Source organism: Protopterus annectens, chromosome 12.part0, assembly GCF_019279795.1.
Source record: "Protopterus annectens isolate FY-2018-M chromosome 12.part0, PAN1.0, whole genome shotgun sequence".
NCBI lineage: Eukaryota > Metazoa > Chordata > Ceratodontiformes > Protopteridae > Protopterus > Protopterus annectens.
Window position 1 is genome coordinate 335859718 of NC_056746.1, and position 15768 is coordinate 335875485.

The 15768-nt window shown below is 41.9% G+C and overlaps 1 protein-coding gene across 3 annotated transcripts in view; it reads left to right on the forward strand.

The window, feature by feature from the left end:
* The window catches only part of MRTFB (myocardin related transcription factor B), a 1455416-nt gene that overhangs the window by 1078970 nt on the left and 360678 nt on the right, over positions 1–15768 (forward strand). The window lies entirely within an intron of this gene.

Sequence of the window (15768 nt, forward strand, 5' to 3'; positions counted from 1 at the left end):
AGTAATAAATGCTATTATAGCTTTCAAGGACCTTCTGCAACCAGGTCAACTATTGATAAGAACGGACAACACCACAGTTATGTGGTACATAAACAAACAGGGAGGAACACATTCATACCCCCTATGCAGACTGGCCATGTCACTTTGGAACATGGCCATGGACTTACAAATTGAACTACAAGCACAGTACTTGCTAGGCAAGGAAAACCCGCTGACAGACAACCTAAGCAGAAATATGACAGATCCACACGAATGGAAGTTGCATCCAAAAGTTTTTACAGAAATAATCCAAGCATGGGGAAGGCCAGACATAGATCTCTTTGCCTCCCACAAAAATCACCAATTGACAAAATTCTGCTCAAGGATTTTCCATCCAAAGGCCTGGAGAGTGGACGCTCTCTCTTTCAGTTGGACATCAATGACAGTTTATGCCTTCCCACCTCTTCCTCTGCTGCCCAAAGTTCTATTGAAAACCAGAGCAGACAGACCAAAGATGATTCTCATTGCTCCGGACTGGCCAAGACAACGCTGGTACCCACTCCTGAGGAGCCTGACGCATTCCCCACCATGGACCCTGCCTCTAATGCCTCTTCTTCTGACTCAGCACAGCTTCAAAACTCTTCACAGCCAGCTAAAATCACTCAATCTAGCCGCATGGAAGATTCCTTAGCATCACAACAGACCCTACTCTCCAAGGAGGTGCAGGATGTCATTTTGGAGGCCAGAAGGCCGTCAACTAGAAAAGCTTACTCCACAAAATGGAAACGGTTTTGTGTCTGGAATGAGAAAAAGGGCTAGGATCCTGGAAAACTGAATTTACCTCAAATACTACAGTATTTAGCTGAGCTGCTAAGCAGTGGACTTTCATTCTCCTCCATCAAAATCCATGCCTCAGCCATTTCTGCAGAATACAACACTGATCCACCCTTATTCTCTCACCCTCTCTTAAGACAGTGCCTCAGAGGGGCTAAGAATCTAAGACCCCCAAGAAAACAACCAATACCTGCTTGGGATCTCAACTTCATTCTGGAAAAACTGACCTTGCCTCCCTTTGAGCCAGCTGCCTCATCAGATTTGCAATATTTGTCCTGGAAAACAGCTTTCCTTCTGGCTATTACCTCAGCTCATAGAGTTTCAGAACTACAAGCTCTCATGGCTGTGCAGCCTTTTATCATCTTCCATCAGGACAGAGTTTCCTTACGAACCAACCCGTCCTTTATGCCTAAAGTGGTATCCAGGGTAGCTTTGAATCAGGCCATACACTTACCTACCTTTTATCCTAATCCTCAAAACAAAGGGGAGAGATTACTACACTCCTTGGACATCCACAGACAACTACGTTATTATCTGGACAGAACAAAGCCTTTCAGAAAATCAGAACAGCTCTTTGTGTCCTATGCTGTAGGAGCTCAAGGAAAGCCAATTTCGAAACAGACAATCTCAAAATGGATAGCCCACTGCATACGTTTTTGCTATTCTTTTCATGGCAAAACTGTACCTACAGGCATCAGATCTCACTCCACAAGGACCACAGCTACCTCTGCAGCTTTCCTCAGAGGAGTTCCTACCAAAGATATTTTGGAAGCAGCCACTTGGAGTTCTGTGTATACTTTCTCCAAGCACTACCACCTACCATTATACTCCAAAACTAGAGCAGGCTTTGCCACTGCAGTCTAGCAGGGCATCCTGGCTCCTCCTAGTTCCACCTAGTGCCTACCACCCCTTTCTTAGCTTTGGGATTCTACCCATCTGTTATGACTGCAGCTGTATGCACGATGAACATAGTACAGTTTTGTACCTACCATAAATGTAGATGTTCGAGTGCTAATACAGCTGCAGTCCAGGTTTCCCTCCCTCCTTCCCCTCTTGGGACAGGCCTATAGGCTAACACATCCTCATACGACCTGATTGGGGTATTCATTTATGGTGTATTTGCTTGCAACTACTGTATTTTGATTATATTGCACTGCTTTATTACACAAATTTATGTATTGCCTTCCTTCTGGGGGCACCTGACAACTGGGGCAAGAAAAACTGAAGAAAATGGCGTCGGCTGGTTCCTTTATACCCCTGTCGCACTGACGTCAGGGAAGAAGCAATGACAACCAACGCCGGACCTAGACTTTGGAATTCGGCTGACCGAGGACCTGCCTGACGGCAGGAGAACCCATCTGTTATGACTGCAGCTGTATTAGCACTCGAACATCTACATTTATGGTAGGTACAAAACTGTACTTTTTAACTTGTCTAGAGTACACCATAAACGAAAAGAAATCGCAACTAGTATCCTCACAAAAAATTAGCGTCCCTTATCAAACCTGTGATGGATGTCATTTAGGAGGCGAGAAGACCTAGTACTAGAAAATCTTATGCTGACAAATGGAAAAGATTCTGTGCCTGGAATCAATCTCAAGGGATGAGCACAACAGTGCCCAATTTACCTCAGATTTTACAATACTTGACTGAGATGCTACACAAGGGCCTGTCTTTTTCTTCCGTAAAAATCCATGCCTCAGCCATTTCAGCTCATTACAACACAGAACCTCCCCTCTTCTCTCATCCTCTGCTAAAGCAGTATCTCAGAGGGGCCAAAAACTTGAGACCACCCAGGAGAGCTCCAACCCCTGCCTGGGACCTTAATTTTGTATTGGAGAAACTCAATCTGCCTCCTTTCGAGCCAGCTGCTACTACAGACCTAAAATTTCTTTCCTGGAAAACAGCCTTCCTTTTAGCAATCACTTCCACTAGAAGGATTTCTGAATTACAGGCCCTTATGGCAGTGGAGCCCTTCATCATCTTTCATACGGGTGTCAGTCAGGACCAATCCATCCTTCATGCCCAAGGTGGTATGCATTGTGGCTCTTAATCAGTCCATTCATTTGCCAACTTTCTTTCCCAATCCACAGAACAAGGGAGAGCGAATTCTGCATTCATTGGATGTACACAGACAACTTAGATTTTACTTGGACCGGACTAAATCTCGAAGAAGATCTGAACAACTGCTGGTAGCATTTGCTGCAGGGGCAGAGGGAAAGGCTGTTTCAAAGCAAACCATTTCCAAATGGATAAGCCATTGTATTAATTTCTGCTATAAGCACCATGGAAAACCTATCCCCCAGGGGATCAGATCCCATTCCACCAGGGCTGCATATACTTCTGCAGCCTTTCTCAGAGGTGTTCCTACCAGGGATATTCTAGAAGCTGCTACCTGGAGTTCAGTTCATACTTTCACCAAGCACGATCACTTACCAATTTTCTCCAAATCCAGAGCTGATTTTGCCACTGCTGTTTTGTAGGGCCTTATAGCCAGTCCTACTGCTATATAAATCCATCCACCCAACCTTAGCGTTGGGAATCTACCCAAATGTAATGACTGCAACAGTGAAACATGAAGAACCATAGTACAGTTGTGTACACTTACCATAAATGTAGATGTTCGAGTTTATTCACTGTTACAGTCCTGGTTACTCTCCCTCTAGCCCCCTGTTTTTTTCTCTTACTATGCCTCTCCTTTCTTTTACTACACTTCAAAGCCTTTTTGGTGTATTTTCTTTTGTTTGGAGGTATATATTTTTGTGTTTTTTATTATTTGTATATATTTTGCTCCACTTTTGGGGAGCACCTGACATCTGGGGCAAGAAAAACTGATGTAATGGCGTCGGCTGCATGTTTTATACCCCTGACGACCTGACGTCGTGGAAGAAGGGACAGCAACCGATGCAGGACCCAAGACTTTGTTAATCAGGCTGACTGAGGGCAATCTGCCAGCAGATTACACAAATGTAATGACTGCAACAGTGAATACACTCAAACATCTACATTTATGGTAAGTGTACACAACTGTACTTTCTCGCTTTAGGCTTCCTCTTCCATATTATGATACTCCCTCATCCTTGATTATGTGTACAGAGTGAGTGATCCATTTTAAGGTTAGAAACAGACATCTTTAAGTAAGACAAGACTTAGCACTGCAACCTGTTGAACAAGACTTTTCACCCTCCTTACTCTGGGAGATCTCCCCTTTAATTATCTGAAGTCTGTTTTCTGTAATCCAATCACTTTACTTTTCCACATTGTTTTCTATTTACTGTTGCATTATTGTCCCTGCAGAGACAAAGCACTGTGGGACTAAATCAAAGAGTTTGCTGAAATCTATACCAGCGTTTAGTCTCATCTGTGTACCTCATTGACTTCGCTTTGGTAGAACCAGATCATCTGAGAGAATCTAACTGTTGTGAGCTCATTCTTCAACTCACTGAGCATCCCATTCTGTCTCAGGAACATTATAACTTTTGATTTTAGGACTGTTGCTATAGACTTGGTCATTGGCCTGCAGGTGCTTTTTATGCATTTGCCGGTAAGCGTCACAGCTGTTTGCTTCTTGTCCCACAAGACTGCTGCCTCCGTAAGGGACATATTGATAGTTCCTAGAGAGGTTGTGCCAAAATCCCAGCAGCTCTTTTTCTAATATTCACTGGAACCCTTTTGAGGTTTTACACGTTATTGTCCTGTTTGACTTTACAAGCGCCCTTTCCACCTCCTTCATTGCTACCCCCTCATATTTACATCCCCCACCCTTCTCCCATATTCTCATTTGATGCTTTCCTGTGTGCTTCTTTGCAGGACACTGTTGAGAAGTATATTTAAAAATTTCACCTCTTCCTTGGACTTCTTGTACCATTGCCTTTCCCTGGCTAGTTCACTAATTACCCTCTCCACGTTCTTTCTTTATTGTCTGTAGCCATATGTAGCCACCCTCTTATTTGTCATGTTTATTGCTAACTTTTCCTGTTCCTTCTTTGCTTACGATACTTCACTGCCCAGTTTCTAGGCCCCACATGACCCCTTCCCCCCCCAGTGATCTTTTCTTGTCTATCTCCCTATGTCTCTGTCTATTTTCTTTTATGGCCTTCCTTACCTCAAAAGAGAACAAGATTGGTTTCCATTTTCATTTTACATTGGCAATCCATTTAACTCTTTTTCACATAGCCAACCTGTTCCTTTCCTTTCCGTTCATCTTACAAACTCCCTGTTTGTAAACCTCCTCTATTATTTCTTAGTAATCTCCCCTGTAATTCCAAACTCTTATCTTTTTTGGCCCTTCTGGTTTCTTTTCCATGGCCATTGTGTGCCATACTGTTGCATGTTAACTGTTGTATCTTGCTAAAATCTCCCACTGCTTCCCACCCAAGGGAACTGAATGATTATCTGTTTTATGATTCTAATGGCTATTTTTAGCTTGAATCCTTCCATGTTGAATGCTTCAGTAAGTAGGTTAGAGTTCAATCCTCCTTGCGCATTTTATTGTGAGCTTACATCAGTTTTTGAAGCAGTACTCCAGTTGCTCTGTCTCTTGTCAAAAAGAGCACTTTATGATCTAGATGTTGATCCACTAACCTCACACCTTCTCACTCACGTACTTTGTGTCAGTAATAGAACTGTCCCATGTTTACACATTGGGCTTAAATAATGTGATATAATGTAATGGGGGGTCAGTTATTTGCAGGTAAATGTAAGATAACACAGATTTCTGCTCTGCGTAATGTTTACTGCATTTTTGTTACTCTTGCTTAATGTTTGTTGATGGAGTATTTCTCCACAGATCTCTGATCAAAATGGTTATACTAAGACTAACTAGGTACTCAGTTGTGATAGATAGATAAATCAATAGATAGACTGTGAATTAAATCAATAGATAGACTGTGAATTCTTTCTGGCCCATTTTGATGGCAGGATGTCCCAGGTTGCCTGTGAGGTCCCTTATCATAGCCACCCTGTTCTTTCTTTGTTTTAGTCCTTGACTAGTTCATCATCTGTTCCACTTGAGTTAGATGGCCTACACAGTATGTTGATTAGTCTATGTGCTTATTTTACCATTTTTTTTTTTTGGTTTTCCTGCTCGCCTTTCTACTCAAATGTGTTTTGTTCCTCTGTAAGGGCTCAGTTAACTTAGAAGTATGCTGCATTAGTTTTGTGTACCCTTCCAGGTAAAAGCTATAAATTTTTTGGGTTAAAATTAGCACATAACATTCTATTATTTCCTAACAAATGCCACTCCGTCAACTTTCTTTTTCAATGGTAGTCCAACAAGTTCACTTCATTCTGCAAGTATTAATATTCTTCTTGTTAATAAAGTCACATAACACCTTTTGTGACTCTGTATATTCCACATATATTTCAAAACTGTGGAATTCCCTCCCCACAACCATTAGATAAACTAAGCTAAGACCTTCAATAAAAACTAAATTTTGTGAGTAACTCCTGGCTCATTTCCTGCTGAAAAGAGGTGTTGATGGCCCATTCGGACTGTCGTGGTAAACAAACATGTAAATAGATAAACATAAATTAAAAAAAAAAAAAAGCTTGAACAAGTAAAACTGTTGAATAGTTGAGTGCAATGGACTTTGATCCTGAGACTTAGTATTTTCCAAAACAATGAATTTAAGACATATGGCTTGCCCATCTTTTTGCAATGTGCCTATGTATGACAGATTTCTCAGAAAAAAAGAGGTTGTGTTGTAGGTAATGGAAGGCTAAAAGCTGTCCCCACCATGTGGATATAATATTGATTGTTGTTTTACAGCCCCCAGATATTTTCTGTTGTGGTAGTGGCTGGGTTGATACATTCACAAACTAAAAGGAAAAAAACACTGACTTGGTAGATGGTCGGCTGGCATTCTTTTTCTGTGGTCTTTGAGGTCTTTAGATTTCTGCACTTTGACATGCAGAAGTAAAAATAAATGTAACTATGGCTCAGTTCTCTCCTCTATCTGTTGGATACCTTGTAATGCAGATTACATCTAGGAAGAACAGTGACACAGCATTTTGAATTTTCATCCAAGATTCTTAAGCTTTTTTTGTATTGGCACCCTGAAATGAGAGCAGCTGGAAACTGCTATACATAGGTGACATTAGAACGTTGCATCAAGTTTATTTTGTTATGTATGCTGAACCCCCTCAGCCATGGAAACTGCAGATTAACTGTTGTTTGTTCTCTTAGATATGCATCCTCTCTTAATTGAAATACTGTTACGTTAAAACAGAGCTTTCTCAGTAACTAGGTGTTGCACATTCATAGCTTAGTAGGTTTGATGTGAAAACAGATTAAAATGTCTCAGCATTGACTTGAGGAAGTGAAATTAAACATTTATGATCAGTTGATAGGCAGTGGTTCTGGTGTTTTTGAATTCTGGTGCAGCTGCCAAGAGCTAAATGCAAGTTGCCCAAAATGCTATCCGTTTTCTCTGTTGTAGAGTGACTGATATGTTGCAGAAAGATGTCTTTATTTTGGGAGAAGATTGTATCAAGTTGTGTGGTATTGGTATGAAGATGGAACAGTTTCTTTCAGGATTTTCAAGAAATGCGGAAAATGTTTGTCTAAAGAAGGTGCTCCTTTTGCCTGCAAGCATTCTACTCTGTGATCATGACAGCAGAATCAGGCTTCTGTAAATAGAAGTGAATCTCCTGCACTGTTGCATTTTACTTTGCCGCTGATGTTGTCATGGGATGTTAGTGAAAAGTGGAAACAATGGAGGGCGCAACATGTATGTATATATATGTGTCTATCTGTGTGTCTCTGTCAGACTTTGAACACTTAAATATGTTGTGTATACCTAATATGCATTAGTGCATATCCTATTATTTCATTTTTCAATCAGGGACAGACAAGTACATTTTCAGTAACATTTCCAAAAAATTCAGTTAAATGTTGATGAATATTTTTGTTGTAATTTTCAGTTTTTGCCTGCTGTTGCCTTTGCCATCATCAACACATTCTGCCTTCTTCCATTAAACCTTACTACATGGATGGTTTTTAACTTGTCTTGCTATTGACATTGAATTGTAAAATGTTGGTGGAGGGTCCACTCCCTAAGGATGTACTCAAGAAGCACCAGATGTTTTTCTATCACTAGAAGACACTTTCCTTCAGTTTCTTTTTCCACAAGGGCATTAGTCTCTGATGCCTTAATGAAGTATTGTAGTTCATGTGATCAACAAATAATACTCATTTCCTCCCAGAGACTACACAGTTCTGCAATAGCTGTCGCTATACAGCCCACTAATTTCTGCAAGAACAGGGCAGTAGCATGCAGAACACTTGCTTCTCAATGTTTTAGTTCATTAGTCTGGCAAAGTCTTGCTTGTTAATGTGGAGCTTTTCTCCGTAGGCTTCCACTGAAAATGGGATCGTTTCTGCCCAGTGGACCATCCCAGTAAACAAATGCAAGTAAATAAATAAATAAAACAGTAAATGTTTTGTAGCTTAGTGGGGAACTTTTCGCACTGGCACTGTAGACTGATTGCTGTAATCATCTGTAAACAAATTTAGGAAGCTTCTATGTATTGGTTTGATTCCTGTAGTTCCCAATTGTATACTGTGCTACTTCCTATAGACATCTCAAAGTTCTCCTTGGCTGCTTTTGAAAACTGGCTAATGTGCTTTATTCTGTTACCGCATAGAGTAAAATATTTATTTATACTGAATCACTTTCTCAATATAGACCAGATCTACTACATAGCCCGTGCATCTCTTTTGCATGTTTATCAAGTGTTGGACAACATTTGTGCTTCTCTTATTATAGTAGTTGTGCTTCAGTATTTTTTATCTGTAGTTGTATTCCAAAGCAGATAGACTGTAGTTTCTAAGGATAGTATGGTGCGAGAGTATATTGTAGTTAATACTGGTCTGCGAAGGTCAAGATTCATACTCTTTTTGATCCAAATGCATACTTTTTGGACCTTGAATAAGTCACATAAGCTCCCTTTGGTCCAGCCCACAAACAGTGGATTCAGATGTGAAGGTAAACTAAGATGTGTGTAGGATATGAGAGAAGAGGCTGTGACAATAGTACCAGTTCTCAGACGAAGTTTTCTGTAGTAAATGTATTTTTTTTCCAAAAAAAAACTCCTTGCCTTTCTATTCTCTTTGAAATGAAATCTAGCAGACTACAGAAGATAGTAGAGTAATACAGAATGCATGTGATGATGGAGTAACACAGGATGCATGAAGTGATGCCACCTCTAGCTCTGGGTTTGAGTCTTTTAACAGTTTTTATTTACAGCCTGTCATTTAATGTGCTTAGTTGTCCTACCTAGGCTTTTTGATAACATATTTCTATCTGGATGTCTTTGTGGTCTACCAGGGTTTATAACAGAAACAGGGATGAATGGTAAATATCAGTACAACTTTACTCAAAGCAGGAATAATCAGTCCTTTTTAATCTAACCCATGTTTAGTGGAACATTATACAGATAATTCACTGACATTATGGAAATGTGCAGGTAAGGGAGTTCCTTCAAACCCGTAATATGCAAAGTCTCAGAATTAGTATATTTAGAGGTGTGGGGTTGTGTGTGGCAGTGATGCTGAGGGGATTACTCAGAATATTGTTTTTATGCATTTCTGTTAGTCTGCCTTGAACATCATCGACCTAATTCTTTGATTCATTTATATTACAATGTTTCACAGTTCATTTTTTAGACATAGATCCTGAAAATAAACAAGCAGTTTTATAATGAAGTTATGTTTTGAAGTATTTGCTTTTCACAGGAGGTTTTCAGCGATCATGTGAGTTAAACACTGGAATTAGGCAAATTAATTTTACACCGAGAATATGTATGTCATTTGTAGAGTGCCTTGCCTTGATGTATTTTATAACTGACTCTCTGCTTAGCTTAGTGATATTCCATAGTGTATTAAAGTAGCCTTTCATAAGTTATCCTGGATTCTGACACTGTAGTGTTCATAGGTAGGTACTAGGCTATCGGCCCTAGGGCCTATATAAGCCCAGCCAAAAAGGTACCCTGGCTTTTGCCACCCAAGAAAATTATTTTCCTGTGCCACTGTCGAGCAGAGCCACAGAAATGATCCCCGGGGTGAATTTCCTATTTCCCATCCAATCATCAAGATTTTTCTTGAATAGTGCTAATGAGGAGTTTTGTTTGATATAGATAGGTGGATGTTCATCGTGTTACACTGCTGCAGTTATTACACTTGGGTTATCCTGTCGTCAGGAAGTCCCATAGTCGGCCAGAATTCCAAAGTCTTGGTCTGGCATTGGTTGCTGTCACTTCTTCCCTGACGTCAGTGCGCCAGGGGTATAAAAGATGCATCCAATGCCATTTTCTTCAGTCTTTCTTGCCACGCGGTGCCCGAAGCAAAAGCAGTTCGCAAGTGCCGGTTGGCTGACTCCTGAGATTTTCAAAGTCGAATTTCAGATCCGAAGTCTTCAATAAAGCTAAGTACCCCATTGGGAAAATTTTTTCTTGCCTCAGACTGATGTCAGAAAAAGTTAATAATTGTATTTCTTGTGGGAAGCAAATACCTCATAAGGACTTCCACTCTTACTGTATTCCATGCCTAGGCCCTGATCACGATGTCACTAGTTGTCGGGTTTGTGCTAGATTTAACAAACGCACTATTAAACGACATTTTGATTTTGCTTTGCACTACTTTGGCCACAGATTCAATTATACTCTGCCTTTGGATCAGCCGACGACCGCAATTATGAAAAACTGCAAAGACAAGGATAAGGACAGACATCTGAGGTCCAAAACCGATGACGAAGCCTCTTCTAGGCCAGTCGCGAGTTCGCCGGTTCTCAGTGAGCCGCTTTCGCAGCCCCTGACACCCGCTACCTTAGAGTCACTGGCCACCTCTGACTCCCATGTGGAGACAACTAGGCCTCTGGAAACTCAAGGTATTGGGCCTATGGAAACTAACCCCTCAGATGGGTCCGGAGCCACTGAGCAGGCATTGGCTTCTGAGGGTGTCTTCAGACCTTCACAGCTTACCATTAAAGCAACAGCCAAGACAAAAACACCATTAATGACAAAGAAGCAAGTACAGCATTCTCCTGGACAGTCCTCCATGCCTAAGAAACAGATGCTTAAAATGGCCAAAGACCTCATTACTCTAATCAGGGGTTTCCATCCCCCTCCTGAGAAAAGGCCTAGGCAGGATACAGACTATGATTCCTCTGATCAGGTTTCCATTTCCTCTGATTCCTCTTCGGACCAGGGATACTCTCTACCCCCTATGAGGACTCTGATGCTGAAGAATCCATCCCTTCAGCCTCTCCTCCTGAAGATTATTCTTTTGGGGAAACCTTACATACCATGAGGGAGCATTTCCATTGGGAAAGTCAGGAGTACTCAGTATCCAAGAAAAGGCTCAGGGACTTCCTTTTATTGCCTCAGCACAGGCCCCTAGCTATCCCGCCTGTGTTAGATATTGTGGATGATGTGTTCTCTGAATCCAGTTTATTCCCTGATTCTTTACCCCCTGCACCAGCCAAGCCAGATAGGTACTATAGAGTCCCTGACTCTCACAAGTTTCTTTATAAAAACCCTTCTGCTGATCCAGAAACTATTTCCCAGGGCCCCTAAGGGGGTTAAGGCTTCCATTACAAAAAATCCAGTCCCCTCTGACAGAGATTCCAGAGCATTGGATAGATGGGGGAAGAAAGTTTACACCTCTGCAACTTTAGCAGTAACGGCTTTAAATTGCCAGTTTCACATGCTTAAGTACCAACAATATTTAATGGCTCAGTTAAAACAGAAAATGCTTGCAAGCTCAAAAGCCCCTGACTATAAGGAAATGCAGGATTTATTGCATGCAGTTGAACAGGTGGGAAAACATACTCTGCAATGTGGTTTTGATTCTTTAGAGGCCTCTTGTAGAGCCGCAGTTACAGGTTCTGTGATTCGAAGACATGCTTGGTTAAAAGAACATTTACCTGATCATGTTAAGGCAAAATTATTGGATGCTCCTTTACAGCATGATACCTTGTTTGGTGTTAAGGCAGAAGAGGTGTTAAAGAAAATGGAGGATAAAGCTAAATCTATGCAAACAGTCAAAGATTTCTTACAGGTATAGCCACCTTGATTTAGCAGAAATTGGCCTACAAAGAATTGGTCCTTTCCAGTGTCAGACAGGCCACAGAGAGGCAGATACAGACACCCAAGAGGCAGATCTCAACCCCAAGGCTCTAACAGACAACGACAGTGGGGCACCTCAACCCCAAAAGGAGGTGAGGACAAGTCTCAACCTTACAGGAAACAGTCCCAATGACTTCCCCCTGCGTACGCCAAGCACTTCCCTTTTGGCAGCCCCCTTAGGGGGAAAACTAGCACTTTTTTCTCAAAATTGGCAAACAATCACCCATGACAAATGGGTTCTGAATATTGTGTCTCACGGTTACAGGTTCCACTTTCACACTTTACCAAGGCTAAAAGGAATGCCAAACCTGCCACAAAATCAATGGGCAGAGGCTCAAAAACAAATTTCAGCCCTCATGGACATGAGAGCTATTCAGAAAGTACCACAGCAAGAACAAGGACAAGGATTTTACTCAAGACTCTTCCTGGTCCCCAGAAAGGACAAAGCCTGGAGACCCATTCTAGACCTTTCAACTCTAAATACTTACCTGGAAATTCGAAATCCGAAATTCAAAATGTTGACACTACAGCAGCTTCTTCCCATGCTGGGCAAGAAGGCTTGGCTTGTTACTCTGGACCTCAAAGAGGCATACCTGCATGTCCCTATCAGACAAAATTGCAGAAGATACCTCAGATTCAAAGCTGGTACAATGCACTACCAATTCTCTGCACTGTCCTTTGCTTATCTACTGCGCCCAGGGTCTTTACAAAGTGCCTGGCACCAGTAATTGCATTTTGCAGACAAAAAGGAATTCAAATATATCCATACCTGGATGACTACCTCATTCAAGCAGAGACAAAAGACATTCTTCTAAAGCATCTGGCTTTTGTAAAAAGGTTGCTAATTTCTCTAGGGTACACAGTAAACGAAAAGAAGTAAAAACTAGTGCCCTCACAGCAGATAACATTCCTGGGTGCCAGCTTAAATACAACGGCCCAGATGGCTTACCTCATGCCAGACAAACAAGGACAACTGACTCAATATTTTCAATTACTGGCAAAGAAGTCCCATCTCCCTGCAAGAAAAATTCTGCAGGCCCTGGGATTCATGGCATCCTGCATACTACTAATTCCAAATGCCAGACTGCATATGAGGAAATCACAATGGTACCTAAAAAGTGTTTGGACTCAACACTCTCACAGCTTAGAAGCAGTAATTCCAATAATTCCCTGCCTACAACAGGAGTTTCGATAGTGGGCACAGGCATGTCACCTCAACAAGGGTCAGCCTTTCACTCTACCCACAGCCAGGCAGACTCTAACAACAGATACTTTGGATTATGCCTGGGGAGCACACATAGCAGGAAAATGTATTCAGGGCAAGTGGACCACAGACCAAATGCATCTTCACATCAATCAAAAAGAGATGTTGGCTGTTCAAAATGCCCTAACAGCTTTCAAGGACCTTCTGCATCCAGGACAATTACTATTAAGGACAGAAAACACCACAGTAATGTGGTACATAAACAAGCAAGGGGGCACTCATTCTTATTCCCTATGCAGGCAAGCCTTGACCTTGTGGAACACGGCTCTAACTTATCAAGTTCATCTGCAAGCACAATACCTGCCAGGAAGGAAAAATACTCTGGCAGACAATCTAAGCAGAAATATCATGGACCCTCACAAATGGAAATTGAATCCACAAGTCTTCAGCATGGTAACGCACAAATGCGGATGCCCAGACATAGATCTTTTTGCCTCCCCACTGAATTGCCAACTACAAAATTTCTGCACAAGGACTTACCACACACAAGCATGGAAAGTGGATGCTCTCTCGTTCAGCTGGAAAAACCTAAAAATGTATGCCTTCCCACCACTGCTTCTCCTTTCAAAGGTACTCCTAAAAGCCAGACAAGAAAAACCACAGATGATCCTGATTGCTCCAGACTGGCCATGCCAGCACTGGTATCCAATCTTAAAGAACTTAGCTCAAGGCCCACCATGGATTCTGCCTCAAATTTCACACCTTCTGACTCAACAAAACAATCAGATCCTGCACGGTCAGCTCAAAACACTAAACCTGGCTGCATGGTAGATCCATTAGTCAGACAGGCAACACCTCTCTCTAAAGCAGTTATGGATGTCATTTTGGAGGCCAGGAGGCCTAGCACCAGGAAATCGTACTCAGAAAAATGGAAGAGATTCTGCGCCTGGAACCAGGCTCAAAGCCTTGACCCTCTTGTCCCAAACATTCCTCAGATTTTACAATACTTAACTGAGATGCTGGACAAAGGCCTATCCTTTTCATCAATTAAGATCCACGCCTCTGCCATTTCAGCACATTACAACACGGATCCTCCTTTATTCTCTCATCCCTTGCTAAAGCAGTACCTTAGAGGGGCTAAAAACATAAGACCGCCCCGGAGGGCACCAACACCAACTTGGGACCTCAATTTTGTTTTGGAAAAATTGACCCTGCCACCGTTTGAGCCAGCCAATACAGCCAAACTAAAATTTTTATCATGGAAAACAGTTCTGCTCCTGGCATTAACTTCAGCACGAAGAGTCTCAGAGCTACAGGCATTAATGGCAGTGGAACCTTTTATAATTTTTCATCAGGACAGGGTTTCTTTAAGGACAAACCCTAACTTCATGCCAAAGATGGTATCTAGTGTGGCTCTTAACCAAACTATCCATTTGCCAACTTTTTATCCAAACTCCCAGAATAAAGGGGAGAAACTTCTGCACTCTTTGGACATACACAGGCAGCTACGCTTCTACTTGGACAAAACAAAAGCTTTCAGGAAAACTGAGCAACTGTTTGTGGCATATGCTGCAGGATCACAGTGCAAGGCTATCTCAAAGCAAACTATCTCCAAATGGATAGGACACTGTATTCATTACTGCTACACACAGCATGGAAAATCAGTCCCTAATAATATTAGGTCACATTCTACCAGAGCAACAGCCACTTCAACAGCCTTTCTCAGAGGAGTACCAACAAAGGAAATTTTGGAGGTGGCAACTTGGAGTTCAGTGCACACCTTTACCAAGCATTGCCACTTGCCTCTTTACTCTAAATCCAGAGCAGGATTTGCCACTGCAGTTCTGCAGGGCCTCATAGCCAATCTTAATTCCTTATAGACCAGCCACCCAACCTTAGCTTTGGGATTCTACCCAAGTGTAATGACTGCAGCAGCGTAACACGATGAACATAGTACAGTTTTGTACCTATCATAAATGTAGATGTTCGAGTGTTCACACTGCTGCAGTCCAGGTTACCCTCCCTCCATCCCCTCTGTCCTAGCTGGGCTTATCTATACCTGTCTATCCTATACAACCTTTGTGGTGTATTTGCTTGTATCTGAAGGTATTGTTTTTATTTTTATTTATATGTTTTATTAGCAATATGTATTGCCTACCTACCTGGGGGCACCTGACATCTGGGGCAAGAAAAACTGAAGAAAATGGTGTCAGATGCATCTTTTATACCCCTGGCGCACTGACGTCAGGGAAGAAGCGAAAGCAACTGACGCCGGACCAAGACTTTGGAACTCTGGCCGACTACGGGACCACTTGACGGCATGATAACCCAAGTGTAATGTCTGCAGCAGTGTGAACACTCGAACATCTACATTTATGGTAGGTACAAAACTGTACTTTTATTCCAGAGTATAGGAAGTCTCTGGGACTGGTATCTATCCCTCTGACATGTTCTGTTTATTGTGGTGACAAGGTTTAGGTCCCTAGAGCGTGTAGTTTGGAGGGATTGGGATTTCTTTAAGTGGAGCATGTCCAACAGCTCTGGGTTTGACATAGCTTTGTATGTTAGGCTAAGATCACCTCTTAGTAGGCGATATGCGACGGAGTAAAGCTGCAGTTTTTTGA